The sequence below is a fragment of the Eriocheir sinensis genome, chromosome 21 (assembly GCF_024679095.1).
Source record: "Eriocheir sinensis breed Jianghai 21 chromosome 21, ASM2467909v1, whole genome shotgun sequence".
NCBI classification, from domain to species: Eukaryota; Metazoa; Arthropoda; class Malacostraca; order Decapoda; family Varunidae; genus Eriocheir; species Eriocheir sinensis.
The window spans coordinates 7,306,750-7,321,749 of record NC_066529.1 but is presented as its reverse complement, the minus strand read 5'-3'; the positions used below and the strand labels follow the sequence as shown (position 1 = coordinate 7,321,749).

Below are 15,000 nucleotides of genomic sequence, written 5' to 3'. Positions count from 1 at the left end.
AAGTGTGAGTGAAAGTCCATTGCTCGAGGGAGTGACTGAGGCTCAGGGCGACGGACGCTGCGCTGCACGCAACAAGATTCTCTCGCCCACTCATTAACGAGAACTTCGATGCGTCTCTCTCTCTCTCTCTCTCTCTCTCTCTCTCTCTCTCGTAAATCTATGTAAATCTCTCTCTCTCACACACACACACACACACACACACACACACACACACATCAACAATTCATTTGATTCTGTGCGCGTGACAGCTATTAGGGAAAGACGGAAATAATTAATCATTTTAGGCTTTAAGGTCTCAAAATAACATGAGAGAGAGAGAGAGAGAGAGAGAGAGAGAGAGAGAGAGAGAGAGAGAGAGAGAGAGAGAGAGAGAGAGAGAGAGAGAGAGAGAGAGAGAGAGAGAGAGAGAGAGAGAGAGAGAGAGAGAGAGAGAGAGAGAGAGAGAGAGAGAGAGAGAGAGAGAGAGAGAGAGGAGAGAAGAGTACAAAAGAAAAGAAAAGAAAAGAAAAAAAGAAGAAAAGAGTAGGAGAGGAGAGAAGAGAGGAAATATAGCCTACTAGCAGCCTCTCCCTTTCCTCTCACACCCAATGGTCTTTTTTCTTCTTTCGTCGTTCCAGTGATCAAGTTCATTTTCCTCGCCACTCCTGAAGGCCTTGCAGTGGACGCCGGCGCCTCCTCAGTGTAGATCCTCGCCCGCAGTTTCCCTCTTCGTCTTCACCTTCGTCTCACTCTTAATCTTTCTTTCGTTTCTCCTTCCATCCTCCGTCCTTCGTCTGGCTTCTGTTTGGTCTTTTATTTTTTTTCGTCATTCATTTTTTCTTTTTCCTCTTGTTTCTCCTCCTCTCTTCCTTATTGTCTTTTAATCTTCAGTCTCCTTTGAATATTTTTGTTTGGGTATTTTTTTTTCTTTTCTTGTATCCACATTTTCCTTTTTTTCCTTTTTCTTTTTCTTTTTCAGCAAGTCTTCGTTTCTTTTATTTTCTTTCGTTTTGTATTATTATCATTTCTTCTTCTTTCTTCTTCTTCTTCTTCTTCTTCTTCTTTTTCTTCTTCTTTTTCTTCAGTCTTTTTCTTCTTCTGCATCTGCTTCTTCAACTTCTTCTACTTCTTTTTTTCTACTTCTTTATTTCTTCTTCTCTTTTCATATTTTTCTTCTTTTTTCTCTTTTTTCTTTTTTCTTCTTGTTTTTGTTCTTCTTTTTCTTCATATTATCTTCTACCTCCTCTCTGTCATCGTTCTCTCCCTCCTGTTTACCTTTTCTGGGCTTTGTTGTTCCTCCACTGTCTTATCTCCTTCGTCGTGTCGCTCCCAGACTTCAATATTTATCTTTCTTTGTGTCTTCTCGTGTATCCTTTCCTCGATTTCTTTGCTCGTCTGCGACTGGGTGTCTGTTTGTTTGCCAATATGTCGGACGGTCTGCGCCAGTCTTCTGTCTGCGCCTATGTCTGTTTGTCATTAAGTACGTAAGGCAGTCACTCACTCAGACTGTCTTTCTGTCTGCCTATAATTGTTAGTCACCCTGTCTTTGTCAACTTCAGTCTATATCTGTCCGTTTGTCAGTCAGTCAGTCAATCAGGTCAGTTTGCTTGCTTGCCTTCCTCTCTCTCTCTCACTCTGTGTGTGTGTGTGTGTGTGTGTGTGTGTGTGTGTGTGTGTGTGTGTGTGTGTGTGTGTGTGTGTGTGTGTGTGTGTGTGTGTGTGTGTGTGTGTGTGTGTGTGTGTGTGTGTGTAATAAATAATAATTAATAACAATTGATGATTTATCGAGTTTGCAGCCATGGTTTAAAATATTTATAAACATATAGGCATACCAGGATGGCAGTAAATGATGACTGGAGTTCCAAACGAAAATCACGGTGAGGGAAGAAACTAAAATTATTGATAAAACAAAAACAATAACAAATTTAAACAGCCCTACGTATTTAAGTGATTGAATGTGTCCATATCTGTTTGTCTCTCTTACACACACACACACACACACACACACACACACACACACACGCACACAAACACAGCACAGCACACACTCACGCACCCATAACCTAACCTAACCTCCACTCCAGCAGTTCACGGGCCTCCAATCACGCTCGTCAGGGATTGGGGAAGGAGGCGTCGGGAGTCCACCAATCAAAGCTCCCGTGCGGCTCGGGCCCGGTATAATCCTTCAACGGTGAATGGCTCAGGTTATTAGCCAATCCCCGAGAACGCCACAGCCTCTCAGCTCAGCCTCTCTCCCCTCCCCTCTCACGTCTATGCCTGGTTGTGTAATAACAGACGCGACTGACTGCACATTGGATCGAGGGTTGGTGTGAGTGTAGCTATTTCAACGCCGCCATTCAGCCCGTCACCACATCAATAGAGACTGACAGATTGGCAGACGGATGTGTAGAGAGACAGACAGAAAGACGAACCTAATTAGACAAACACGCATACCCAAACATAACACATAATAAAGTACAGACAAGCAGACAGTTACACAAAAAAACATAAAAAACACCAATACCTTAGGATGAACAAAGGTAGAAACACACACACACACACACACACACACACACACACACACACACACACACACACACACACACGAGATTAATGATAAGACCGAGCAAACAATGTAATCTGGTATATTGTTTATCTTTTTTCTGACAGACAAATTTATCTATCTGCCTTTTAGTATTTGCATGTAATATGTTCTTTTTATGGAACGGATTACTTTTTTTGTGTGTGTGTGTTTGCTATTGTTTTATTTCACGACATTTCCTTTTTTTGGCTTGGGAGAAAGACTAATTAATTCTTACTTTACATATTTTGTTTTGTTTTTATATTTAAACATTTTGTGGTATTTAGTTAAGTAATGCTTCGTTTTTATTTTGTATATTCCATTTTTTTCACTTTACTACATTATGATTTTACTTTTTTGTGGGGGAATGATTTTATTTTTTTTCAGCTTTTTATCGGCTTTGTTTTTATCGTCTTATAGTTACGGCAAGTTTGGTCTTTCTTTTAACGTATTTATTTGCTCCATTATTTACCGCTGGCCCTGATTGATGCTTGTGGCGCTGGTGTGTACTCGCGGCCAGCACGGAACATTTTTTTCGGCGGAAGTGTTATTTGTTTGGCGTTGTTGCTGTTGTTATTGATGATGATGATGATGATGTTTTTGTTTTTGATTTTGTTGTTGTTGTTCTGGTGGTGGTGGTGGTGGTTGTAATGGTTATAGTGGGGTTGGTAATGAATGCATTGTTACTATATATATTTTTCTTATTGTTGTTGATGTTATAGCAGTGTTGTAATATAAAGATATATTGTTGATGAATGCCCTGTTGCTGTTGTTGTTGTAGAAGTGGTGGTGGTGGTGGTGGTGGTGATGGCGTCCGTGGTGGCAGTATCGGTGTGTGTGTTGTTTTGGTGTTGTGTTACCATCCTGTTCGTTATTAGTGTTGGAGCAACGGCCGGGTCGGGACTGATGGTAATGGTATTCGTAGTGGTGGTGGAGCTCGCGGTGGTGATGGTGATGGTGGTGATGGTGATGGTGTTGGGGATGCTGGTGGTGGCGCTACACAAGCCGCCGTCCAGTATACTGTAAATACGAGCATGCAAACCCATCAATTGTAATTCAACACCGAACCGCTTGAACATGAGGCACACACACACACACACACACACACACTCACAAAAAGAGATAATTTTCATATGTCAAGACCCATATATAGTCCTGAACGTGACTAAAGCAAACTGCCCTTGATAGGAAAGTTAAATATACAAATAAAATAAAAATATACCAAAAAAGAATGAAAAAGGAAACGCAGAATGCAAGGGAAGGATTTTGCCTGAGGAAGGGAGGGAAGGAAGAGGGTGAAGGGAAGGGGAGAGGAAAGGGAGGGAGGGAAGAAAGGAAGGGAAACGAGAGGAGAGAGAGAGAGAGAGAGAGAGAGAGAGAGAGAGAGCGAGAGAGAGAGAGAGGAGAGAGAGAGAGAGAGAGAGAGAGAGAGAGAGAGAGAGAGAGAGAGAGAGAGAAAAACGTGAAGGAGAGGAAAAGCTAAGAATAAAGAGAGAAAAAGAGAGAGAGAGAGAGAGAGAGAGAGAGAGAGAGAGAGAGAGAGAGGCACAGATCAGAGGGAGAATCTGAACGGAGTAAAGAAAAGCGAGACAAAAGAGAAGGACGGTGAGGCCTGAGACGCTATTTTGTTGCCGGGACGTGAGAGAGAAGTCAACGTAGAGGGTCAAATTTCCCCAGTGGTTAAAATGTCTCTCTCTCTCTCTCTCTCTCTCTCATTTCATCCACCGCGCGCGTCGCTTGAATTCTGTGTCGCCGAACTCACGAAGAAAAAAAGTTGGCCTCGCTCAGAAAACTGTCGAACTAAACTCAGAAAACCGTCGAGCTCAATCAGAAAACCGTCGAACTTCGGAAAACCGGCGAAGTCAGAAAGTCGTCACTCACAAAACCGTCAAAGAGGCCAAGAAGAAAAACAATAAGCTGAGTCGCGGCCGCTGATTCAAAACGCAAAAACTTCATCAACGAACACTCAAAAGGTTACAGATTTGACGCCTTTGGGAGAAGAGGCTGGCTGGCTTGATAGGAAAAGTATATAAACAAATGAGAAAAAAAAGTATACCAAAAAGAATGAAAAAGGAAACGCAGATTGCAAGGGAAGGATTTTGCTTGTGAGGAAGAGAGGGAAGGAAGAGGGTGAAGGGGAGGGGAGGGGAGAGGGAGGGAAGAAAGGAAGGGAAACGAGGGGAGAGGCGGCATATGGGAGACACTTCATATTACTCCGGATAACACACACACACACACACACACACACACACACACACACACACACACACACACACACACACCCACCCACACCCACACACACACACCCACACCCACACCCACACACCCTCTCCACCCCCATCACACGCTCACTCCCTTATTCCCCAAACACGCTAGGTCAAGGACGTCCCACCTTCTCCACACAGGTAAGGTGGAGGCGACCTGAAAAGCAACCAACCAAGAAAGAAGAGACGTGACAATTAGAAGATAAGAAGAAAAAGGTAAGGCAGGAGTGAAAGGAAAGGAGCCCACACCGAGACGAGGGCAGGAAATAAATGTCTCGTTTTAACATATAGAAGTCATAACGTTACTTGAGTGAATCAGAGGCGGATGGGGAAACGTGTGATAAAAAGGATGGTAAATAAATCAAAGGGAAGGTTACACCCATAAATTGAAGACAAGGTGAGTTTCTTTTTTTTATTTATTTTGTGGTTGTGTGATTGATGGGGCGTTTTTTTTCCATTTTATCTTTTTTTCTTCTTCTTCGTCTTTTTAATTCTTCTTTGTATTTTTCTTTTTGTTTCTTCTTTTTCTCTTTTTAATATTTCTTCGCCTTATTTTTCTCCTTGATTTCCTTTTTCTTCTCGTCTCTTCTTTTATTTCGACTTTCTTTTTTATTTCTTCTCTTTATTTTTTACTTTTATTTATTCTTATCTTCTTGTCTTCTTCCCCTTCTTCCTTGTTTAATTTTTCTTCTTCTTCGTTTTATTTTTCTTCTTCTTTTTCTTCTTCTGCTTCTTCTTCCTCTTCCTTTTCTCTCCTCTTACTCCTCCTCCTCCTCCTTATTTTTCACTCTTATTTCTTCTTTTTCTTCTTCTTAATCTTTTTCTTTATCCTTTTCTCACCACCACCACCACCACCACCACCTCCTCCTCCTCCTCCTTCTCCTCCTCCGCGTGACTTGTGAAGGCATAGACGTATTCACAATGGACGTAAAACCGGCAATGGAGGACAAAGAGGAGGCCGCTGGGAGGAGAAAGTCATCGGCTGCCACTCAAAGCAGAGGAGGAGGAGGAGGAAGAAGCAGAGGTGGTGAAGAAGTGAGGAGGAAGAACAAGAAGTGAGAGAGAAAGACGAAAAAGAGGAGTAGGAGGAGACAGAAGAGATGGAGGAGAGAGATGAGTGTTGGGAGAGAAGCGAGTGGAGGAGGTGGTGGTGGATGAAGAGGAGGAAGAGGAGGAGGAGGAGGAGGAGGAGGAGGAGGAGGATGAGGATAAGAAGGACAAAGAGTATAAAAAGAGTGAAGGAGAAGGAGAAAAAGGAGAGGGGGTTAGATCACGAGCAGGAAAATGTGAGTGGGGAATTTCTTAAACTTATAATCTGCTTTACTTTCTTTTCTCACCGTAAAACAAAACAAAAAAAGTACTAAAGGGAGAAGCAATAGTATAGTGGGCTCTGATAACAATGCTTCCGTTATAGAGCAACAAAGATACTTACACTCATTTTTTTAACAGCACGGGAGGCAGCTCATGGGCAAAAAACAAAATCAAGGAACAAAAAGAAAACTAAACGCTGCTCCAACTAGAGAGAGGAGAGTGGGAAGCCAGAAGAGAGGTCAGTTTCGTAGGAGAGGTGTCTTGATACTCTCCTCTTGAAATTGTTTAAGTCGTAGGCAGGACTTTACTCTCTTTCCTCAGCTCTTTGCATTTCTTATTTACTTATCCAGCTTTTCGTCGTCATCTTAGTAGTAGGAAACAGAGTACTAAGGAGAGGAACAATAGGAGGCTCAGGTATCCACACCCCGCCACAGCGAAGCCAAGGCGCCTAAGCATATTTACCTGTCCACTTGATCCTCCACCACGCCCCTCCCAACCAACAGCCACAACACCCATTCACAAACACTCCTCCCCCCTTCACCTTCTCTTCCTTCCTATCGAATCCTCACTCCCTTTCCATAAACACTCCGACCCCCTTCATCTTCCTTCCTCCCTAATCCTGTACTCTCTCCCTTTCTGTATACCTTCTACATCATCATAACAACCTGACGTATATGCTCCTGGTCTCCCTGCATCTTCTTCCCTTTGCTATCTTGTGAGGCTAAGGGAGATTGGTGCTGGTGATGCTGGTGGTGGTGTTGGTGATGGTAGGGATATTGGTGGGTGCATAGTGGAAGTGTATGAAGGGGTAGAGGTGGTCGTGTTAGTGGTTGAGGAGACAGTGTATGAGATGGGTGTAGTGGTGATGTTGGTAATGGTGGTGGTGGTGGTGGTGGTGATGATAGAGTAACTAACAACAGTGGTGATGATGATGGCAGAGCTACTGGTGGTATAGTGATGGTGGTGGTGGTGGTGATGATAAAGGAACAACAGTGGTGATGATGATGGCAGAGCTACTGGTGGTATAGTGATGGTGGTGGAGGTGGTGATGATAAAGGAACAACAGTGGTGATGATGATGGCAGAGCTACTGGTGATATAGTGGCGGTGGTGGTGGTGGTGATGATAAAGTAAGTAACAACAATGGTGATGATGGCAGAGCTACTGGTGATATAGTGATGGTGGTGGTGGTGATGATGATGGCAGAGCTACTGGTGGTATAGTGATGGTGGTGGTGGTGATGATGATGGCAGAGCTACTGGTGGTATAGTGATGGTGGTGGTGGTGATGATGATGGCAGAGGTACTGGTGGTGGTCCGAGCGGTGCCTACGGATGACGGTACAGCAGAGACAATCCGCTTATTGCTTAAAACCGATGGAACAACGAAGACCAATAAATAATTCACAGACGAGGAACAACAACAACAGCAAAAAAGAAACATATCAGGTAAGAAATCCAGGTCAAATTTACATCCGGCATGAAACTCGCCGGGAATTAGTCGTTACCGCAAGATTTTATAATTAGGTTTTACGATTACATTTTTCTTCCGTGCTCGCAGATCACCCCACAAAATAAGAGAAGAGCATTATACATTGAAGGAAGATAAAAAATGCCGTCTGATGTGCGATTAACAAGACTTTTTCTCTCCTCGTAGTTTTCCTTTGACAAAATTCATCCTTGCGTAATGGGAAAACAGTGTCTGTCTGTCTGTCTGTCTCTCTCTCTCTCTCCAACACACACACACACACACACACACACACACACACACACACACAAGAATATATAAAAAAAACCCAATTACTCTCACGAAGGGATATTCAACAAGTGTGCTTTTTTCCTTTTCCAACTCAGAAAGAAAGAGTAATAAAAAAAAAAGACAAAAAATATATATCTATTAAAAGTCTTTCTGAGCATAACAGCTGAAGCGAACATCCTTTATCGAGTTAGAGGCAAAGGCACTCCACGTCCTAACAAGATTTCGCTCCTGCAATGGAATATCTGCGAGCCGTTACCCTTAAGCGAATAGATGGTGCCTGCCCGGTGTTGTGGCGGCGGCGGCGGTGGTGGTGGTGATGGTGATGGATGGGGTGGTGGTGGCGGTGGTGCTGGTAATGATAATGGTGATGATGTTTGTGTGTGCTCATGTTGACGGTGATGAATCTATTGGTGTTTTCAATGTTTTTTTAAATTTTTTTATTTCCTTGTGGTGGTGGTGATGATGATGGTGGTGGATGGAATGGTGGTGGTGGTGGTGGAAACGATAATGACGCTCATGTCGCTATACGTTAGTTTGTGTGATGATTGGCGCTGTTTATTCTATTCTTTTTTTTTTTTTTATTACGGCGGTGGTGATGGTGGTGGTGGCGGAGGTGGTGGGGGAGGGTGACGTTGGTAATGGTGGTGGTGGTGGTGGTGGAAGTGATTTTAATGTGTATGTGTTCGAGTGGTGGTCATGGAACTATTGCTGCTTTTAACGTTCTTTTTAATACGTTCAAATGTGAGGGTGGTGGTGGTGGTGGTGGTGTAGGGACTGATGGCAATAGTAATATAAATGTCAGTGTGTGTGTTCGTTTGTGCGGTGGCAATAAATCCGCTGTTAGTTTTTAATGACGTTTTTTGTTTTTTCTCTTTCCTCTTTATTGTTACGGCCGTGCTATTAACAAGGAGTAATATTTATAGGCGTAATACAAGGGAGAAATATTACTATACTAAGTTCCGGAAGCTCAGAAAAAGTGCTCAGACTAGAAGGCAGAAAATCGACGTGGAGAAATTGCTCGCCCCTCAGCCCAACACTACTACTACTACTACTACTACTACTGCTGCTACTACTATTGCTGGTGGTACTACGACTATTAACACTCACCCGTCTCATCTTAGTGAACGTGAAGGCGGGTCGTGATGGGGCCAACGCAGACAGGAGCAAGCATTAAACAGTTCTGGAAGGAGAATAAAATAAATTATATGTAATCTAATTAGCGAGGGGAGAGAGAGAGAGAGAGAGAGAGAGAGAGAGAGAGAGAGAGAGAGAGAGAGAGAGAGAGAGAGAGAGAGAGAGAGAGAGAGAGAGAGAGAGAGAGAGAGAGAGAGAGAGAGAATGACGATATTATTGTAAGTGGACAGGACAAGAAAGCCCAAAGGAAAGCCATAAACTAAATAATAAACACAAATGGAGAGCGAAAATATCTCCTTCTTCTTCCTCTTCCTCTTCTTCTTCTTCTTCTACTTTTTTCTTCTACTTATTTTTCTTTTTATTCCTCCTCTTCCTCTTCTTTTTCTTTTCCTCATTTTTTTCTTCTACTTCTATTTCTTCATTTTTCTTCCCTTATTCTCCTCCTCTTCCTCTTCCTTTTCCTACTCGTCCACCTTTGCTCTATGTCTTGTTCGTCCTCCTCCTCTTCCTGTTCATTCTCCTCCTCCATCACCCCCACCACCACTTACCACCCGTTAATCTCTCCCTCCTCCTCCTCCTCCCCCTCCCCCTGCTCCATTGCAATTAGGGGGGCGTTGGTTAGGCTGGTGTTGATTAAGTCTGGTTTAGTAGGGTGTCTGTCGATTACGGTTTGGTCTGTGCCCTTGTTAGCCTGTGTTGTGGTTACGGTTGTCGCAGGTGACGGGAAGGGGAGCAAGGAGGTGTTATTCGTGCCTAGCGTGTCAGGAGGCAGTACGTGGTTAATAGCTAGAGGCGTGTTACTCAGCTTTTTCTTCCTTTTTTTGCTTCTTTTGCTCCATGTTTGACGGTGCTTACGGCGGTGTGTGTGGGAGAGGGAGGGAGGGAGAGCGATAGATAGATAGATAGACAGAAACAGAGAGAGAGAGAGAGAGAGAGAGAGAGAGAGAGAGAGAGAGAGAGAGAGAGAGAGAGAGAGAGAGAGAGAGAGAGAGAGAGAGAGAGAGAGAGAGAGAGAGAGAGAGAGAGAGAGAGACGGAATTAGGTTATTATTATCGTTTCCTGGTTGTATGTTGTGTGTGTGTGTGTGTGTGTGTGTGTGTGTGTGTGTGTGTGTGTGTGTGTGTGTGTGTGTGTGTGTGTGTGTGTGTTTGCGTTATCGGTTTGCTACACGGCAGGATATTATGTTGTGAAGCACTGCTGGAAATGGCATTGGCGAGACCTTGAAAAATGCTAGATATTGCTCTCTCTCACACCCGCACCCACCCACGCCCCTAGCCTCCCACGCCCACCTCCACCGCACGTACACAGGAAGCGATCCATGGCCCAAGTATTTGCGGTATCCTGGAATGTCGAAAATAAACAGATAAATTCATACAAGAACGAGAGGCAACAGGCGGCCACCAACATCGAACTCACCGTTGCGCCGCGCCTTCATCACGCGACGCTTGGCTATCGCTTACGTGTTTGCCGCGGCGCCGAGGCAGGGAGGCGGCAGGAAGCAGAGAGGGAGGTGACAGGGAGGCAGGGGCGAGAGGCACTTCATTCCCACCTGAAGAATAGCTTGGGGACAAGTTCCGGGATCGATGCCGTGAGAAACAGCCCGCCAGTGCGTCCCGTCCTGCCATAAAAATATCTCGAATGGCCTACGACGCAGAGCAAGACGGAGGTACGAGGCCTTACACAACGCCTCCTCCGGGAGAGATATGTAGTACCAGGAAAGTGATGCTCCTCCGATGGACTCTGTCACCTCAGGACGCAAATTTGTGGGAGATGGTTTAGGGATGTGATGGAAAGAGAACAGGGATCAAGTAGTCGCGTTAGGAGATTTTTACCTCTGTCTGTGCTTTGATCAGGCGGTGGAGGGACTCTTCGGCACCAAGGTATGCTAATGTGTGGCTGATGGTGTGCGTACTTGGGGAAACGAAGACGGGAATGTAATCAAGCATACGCGTTAGTACATTTTTATCTCTCTCGCTGCTTTGATCATTCTCTGGATGGGTTGGACAGGTAAACAAATGTGTGACTGGTATTTTGTGTACTGTAGGAGACGTTGTGTTTACCTCTGAAGAATTAAATCAGGCAGAAGACGGAGTGACATTGCTGGCGTATTATTGCAGAAGACGAAGTGACATTGCTGGCGTGTTATTGCAGAAGACGAAGTGACACTGCTGGCGTGTTATTGAATGTTTACTTCTGACTCGACGTAAATCAGGCAGTATAATGGATGGTTCCGGTACCTGAGCAGGTGGAAGTGTAATCAAGCAGCCGGGTTAGCGGGTTTTCTCCCCCGACTCAGCTTTAAATTCGTCAGGCGGAGGATTGACGAGGCGCTCGAGTGGCAGCAGCTTGTGTAACGCCACCCCGCTCGCTTCACACACGGACGTCATTTCATCCACTGGCGAGGATGGTCTCTAGTGCTGGTGCGGGGAGTGGAGGGGGAGTTGGTAAGGGTGTTGTTATTGGATATGGACGAACACGTTTATTAACCAAGTGTTCCCAGCTCTCGCTTCCGAAGAGATGTCAGTTATTACCAAACAATGCAATAAAATCTAACTGCAGCTTCTAACCTGTTTTTTTATCACTAGTTTAATTTACCAATACTACACTTTCGATTTCTTTTTATTGGCAAACCTGCGTCGCACTATTACAAACAATGAGTAGTTTTATAATGGACGCAGTCATTAACAAGGTGAAGTAGTTCCAGTATGGCCTTACACGGGGGCTTCTGAAGTAGGAGGAGAAGGAGCAGAAGGGGGAGAAGGAGGAAAAAAGAGGAAGCGGAGGTGGTGGAAGAGGAGGAGGAGGAGGAGTCGGAGGAGGAGGAGGAGGAGGTGGAGGTGGAGGTGGAGGTGGAGGAGGAAGGGGGATCGACCTTGACCACTTCATTTTGCGGCTTAAAATCAATGTCAGGCCTCTGTGACAGCTTATATTTGGTCATCTCAAATTTATTGCCTCTATACGTGTACTCCGACCTATTGTCCTTATAGCTTATACACGGTGCTACCTATCCCTTCTTTGTCCGGCCTTGTTGCCTCTCCGATCATCCTTTCCTATTGCTTGTATACTCTCCCCATTCAGTTCCAAAGGGCGTATTCCAGAGGCTATTTGTACATGTTATTGTGTCTAATCGAATAAAAGACGATTTTTCTGACCGATTCTTATAAAGGTCATAAACAGACATTCATATGAACACCACGTACTTCTCATGGCCCAAATTTATTCTTCCATCGAACCTTTCAGAGTCGACTTTTACGGCTTCTACAAAACTATTACACGCTTTTCGAAGGGTAAAATACGTACGTCGGTCGAACGTATCGTGGCCTCGGCGGGATCGATCTCTACGTGGGTACAGCTTTTCTGGGGCTTAAACTAATGTCGCAATCGATATATGTGTGTGTGTGTGTGTGTGTGTGTGTGTGTGTGTGTGTGTGTGTGTGTGTGTGTTCTTAATATCCTTGGAGAGATAAACTATACACGACTACGAACAGTGTGCTTAGTGCTTCTGTTCTCTTCCCTGGTGATGTTGCAAAGGCTATCCCGGAAGCCGTTTACCAGAGCACAGTGATACCAAAACGATGGAAATCTCTAAACGGTAAAGGACATCACGCTGTGTCGAGATTACCGGCTGGGCGACACGAATCCCTTTGTCACCGTTGTCAAATAAATAAAACGAAAATCGATGGGAGTTCAGCGCGCGCCCAATACTGAACACACACCCACACCCAGCTGCCCACATTGCCCCTTACATCGCTTCCGTGTATAGTTTTGTTTTATTAGAGTAGTGCTGGATTTCCCGTATCGGTTTTCCACTTGGGTAAATCATATTGTTGTCGACACGGCCTCTCATTTCCTTTGCGCGAGAATTAAGTCCAAAAACCTGTTAGTGTGTCTGTCTATTTGTCTTTGTCTGTCTGTTTCTGTGTCTGTCTGTTTCTCCCTAAGTCAAACCTAGCTGATATTCAACTAACTCGGTATGGATTAGAATGATAGACAGCCTCTCTCTCTCTCTCTCTCTCTCTCTCTCTTTTCCCTCCACTAAGTTAAACGTGGCTCGTACTAACCTAAGACTTTAATTATTAGAATGACTTACAGATCTCTCTCTCTCTCTCTCTCTCTCTCAAAGTCAAACCCTTCCCCGGTGCTAAGCCAACACTGTAAATGATCATAATAACAGGGCGCCTTTGACTCGCCCCATTATCCCCTACGGGCCGGCACCTCGCCCCCTTCCCTACATTGATCACCCGCCTCGGGACAGATATGGATGGACACGTCAACCTTCAGTGGCGGCCCAAGAGGCATCATTAATCGGGCGACTTTTTGACGAATGGTTTCCCTTCTAGAATAAATGTCACCTCCATACCTCCCTAACTCCCTCACTCCCATACCGCCCTCCGCCCACAGCCCCCCACCGATGCTGCCACTCCCCGTTTTGGTACCAGCGCGGCGTGAGGGTGAAAGACCGGGTTTAGAGGGGGGAAAGAAAGGCTTAGGAAGAGGAGTAGAGAATGGTGGTGCCGCACGTCTGTATGGAGAGTGAACGGTCGTGGGTATTAGTGAGGGATTTGCCACATAAAGAACGAAAGAAATTAATGGCTACTAATTACGAGAGAGAGAGAGAGAGAGAGAGAGAGAGAGAGAGAGAGAGAGAGAGAGAGAGAGAGAGAGAGAGAGAGAGAGAGAGAGAGAGAGAGAGAGAGAGAGAGAGAGAGAGAGAGAGAGAGAGAGAAAAAAACACCCACACCCACATATAACCCCCCCCCCCCCACAAACACACACAGAAACACTCAATACACAACATCCAACCATTCTCCACCCCCATCTCCCTATGCTCCATACACCTCCAAACCCACACAAACACACATCCTTTACGTGTCACAGCGAGGGGACGGCGAGAAAGTCTAAATGAATCAGGCGCGGAGTCGTGGGTTCCAATACCTCTTCGATACACCATAATGTTGGCCCGAGTCATGCCGTGCACATAACCTGAATATGAAAGCAAGGGAAAGGCAGACGAGAGAGAGAGAGAGAGAGAGAGAGAGAGAGAGAGAGAGAGAGAGAGAGAGAGAGAGAGAGAGAGAGAGAGAGAGAGAGAGAGAGAGAGAGAGAGAGAGAGAGAGAGAGAGAGAGAGAGACCCAAACCAAAAAACGAGAACAACAAAATGCTAAAAAAAAAATCCAGGAAGTGAAAGCGTTCCAGAAAGAAAGCGATTTAGATTCAATGTGCCTCTATTTGTGTTGCATCAATATTACCCTGAGGTGTGAATGCCAATCCCGTTTTTTCTATTATAGCCTTTGTCGAGCCCCAGACACGTCCAGACACATTGATGCAAAGCGGCACGCAGACACACACAAACACCTTCTGTTCCTTGAATTTTCAGAAGAATGTAGTCGGATATTCTTCAGACAATTCTTATGTTTGCATAATTACATGTACTCAATCTGTATTTATTAGGGTGAAGGAAACAGATGAGGCATTAAAAAGTAAAACAATGCTCGCCACGGGCTTTTCTTATTGACAGAGAAGAATGACGAGAGTTCCAGAGGCGCTCCGATACACACCATTTGAACGAGTGTATGGCGTAGTAAGGAAGAAATTCAGTAGACCGAGGGTTTCTCCAGAATTTACCAGTTGAAGGGACAAAGGAGAGAAGGAACTGGTTTATATTTGCCACGGGAAGTTGGGCAGGATAAAAAAGAAAGGGAGACGGAAGGCTGATCCAGATTTTACAAGTAGAAGGGATGCAGGATTGAAGATTCAGGCTTACTTTTGCAGAAGGATGTTGGACAGGACAGAGAGAAAGAAAAGAAGAGGTACAGTAGACATAAATCTGCTCCAGAATTCACCAGAAGAAGGGATGGATGATTGATGATTCCGGTTAACTTTGCATTAAGACGTTGGACAGGATAGAAAGAAAGAAATATCGACGTACAGTAGACGAAGGGCTAGCTGAAGGAATGAAAGAGTGAAGGCACTG

The 15,000-nt window shown here is 44.8% G+C and overlaps 1 protein-coding gene across 2 annotated transcripts in view; it reads right to left on the bottom strand.

The window, feature by feature from the left end:
• Nucleotides 1–15,000, bottom strand: part of LOC127001583 (uncharacterized) — a 99,885-nt gene that overhangs the window by 57,626 nt on the left and 27,259 nt on the right. For both annotated transcript variants that reach the window (XM_050866367.1, XM_050866368.1), the window contains exon 2: nt 8,999–9,071. The gene's annotated coding sequence lies outside the window, so the exon portion shown is untranslated. The remainder of the gene's footprint in view (nt 1–8,998; nt 9,072–15,000) is intronic.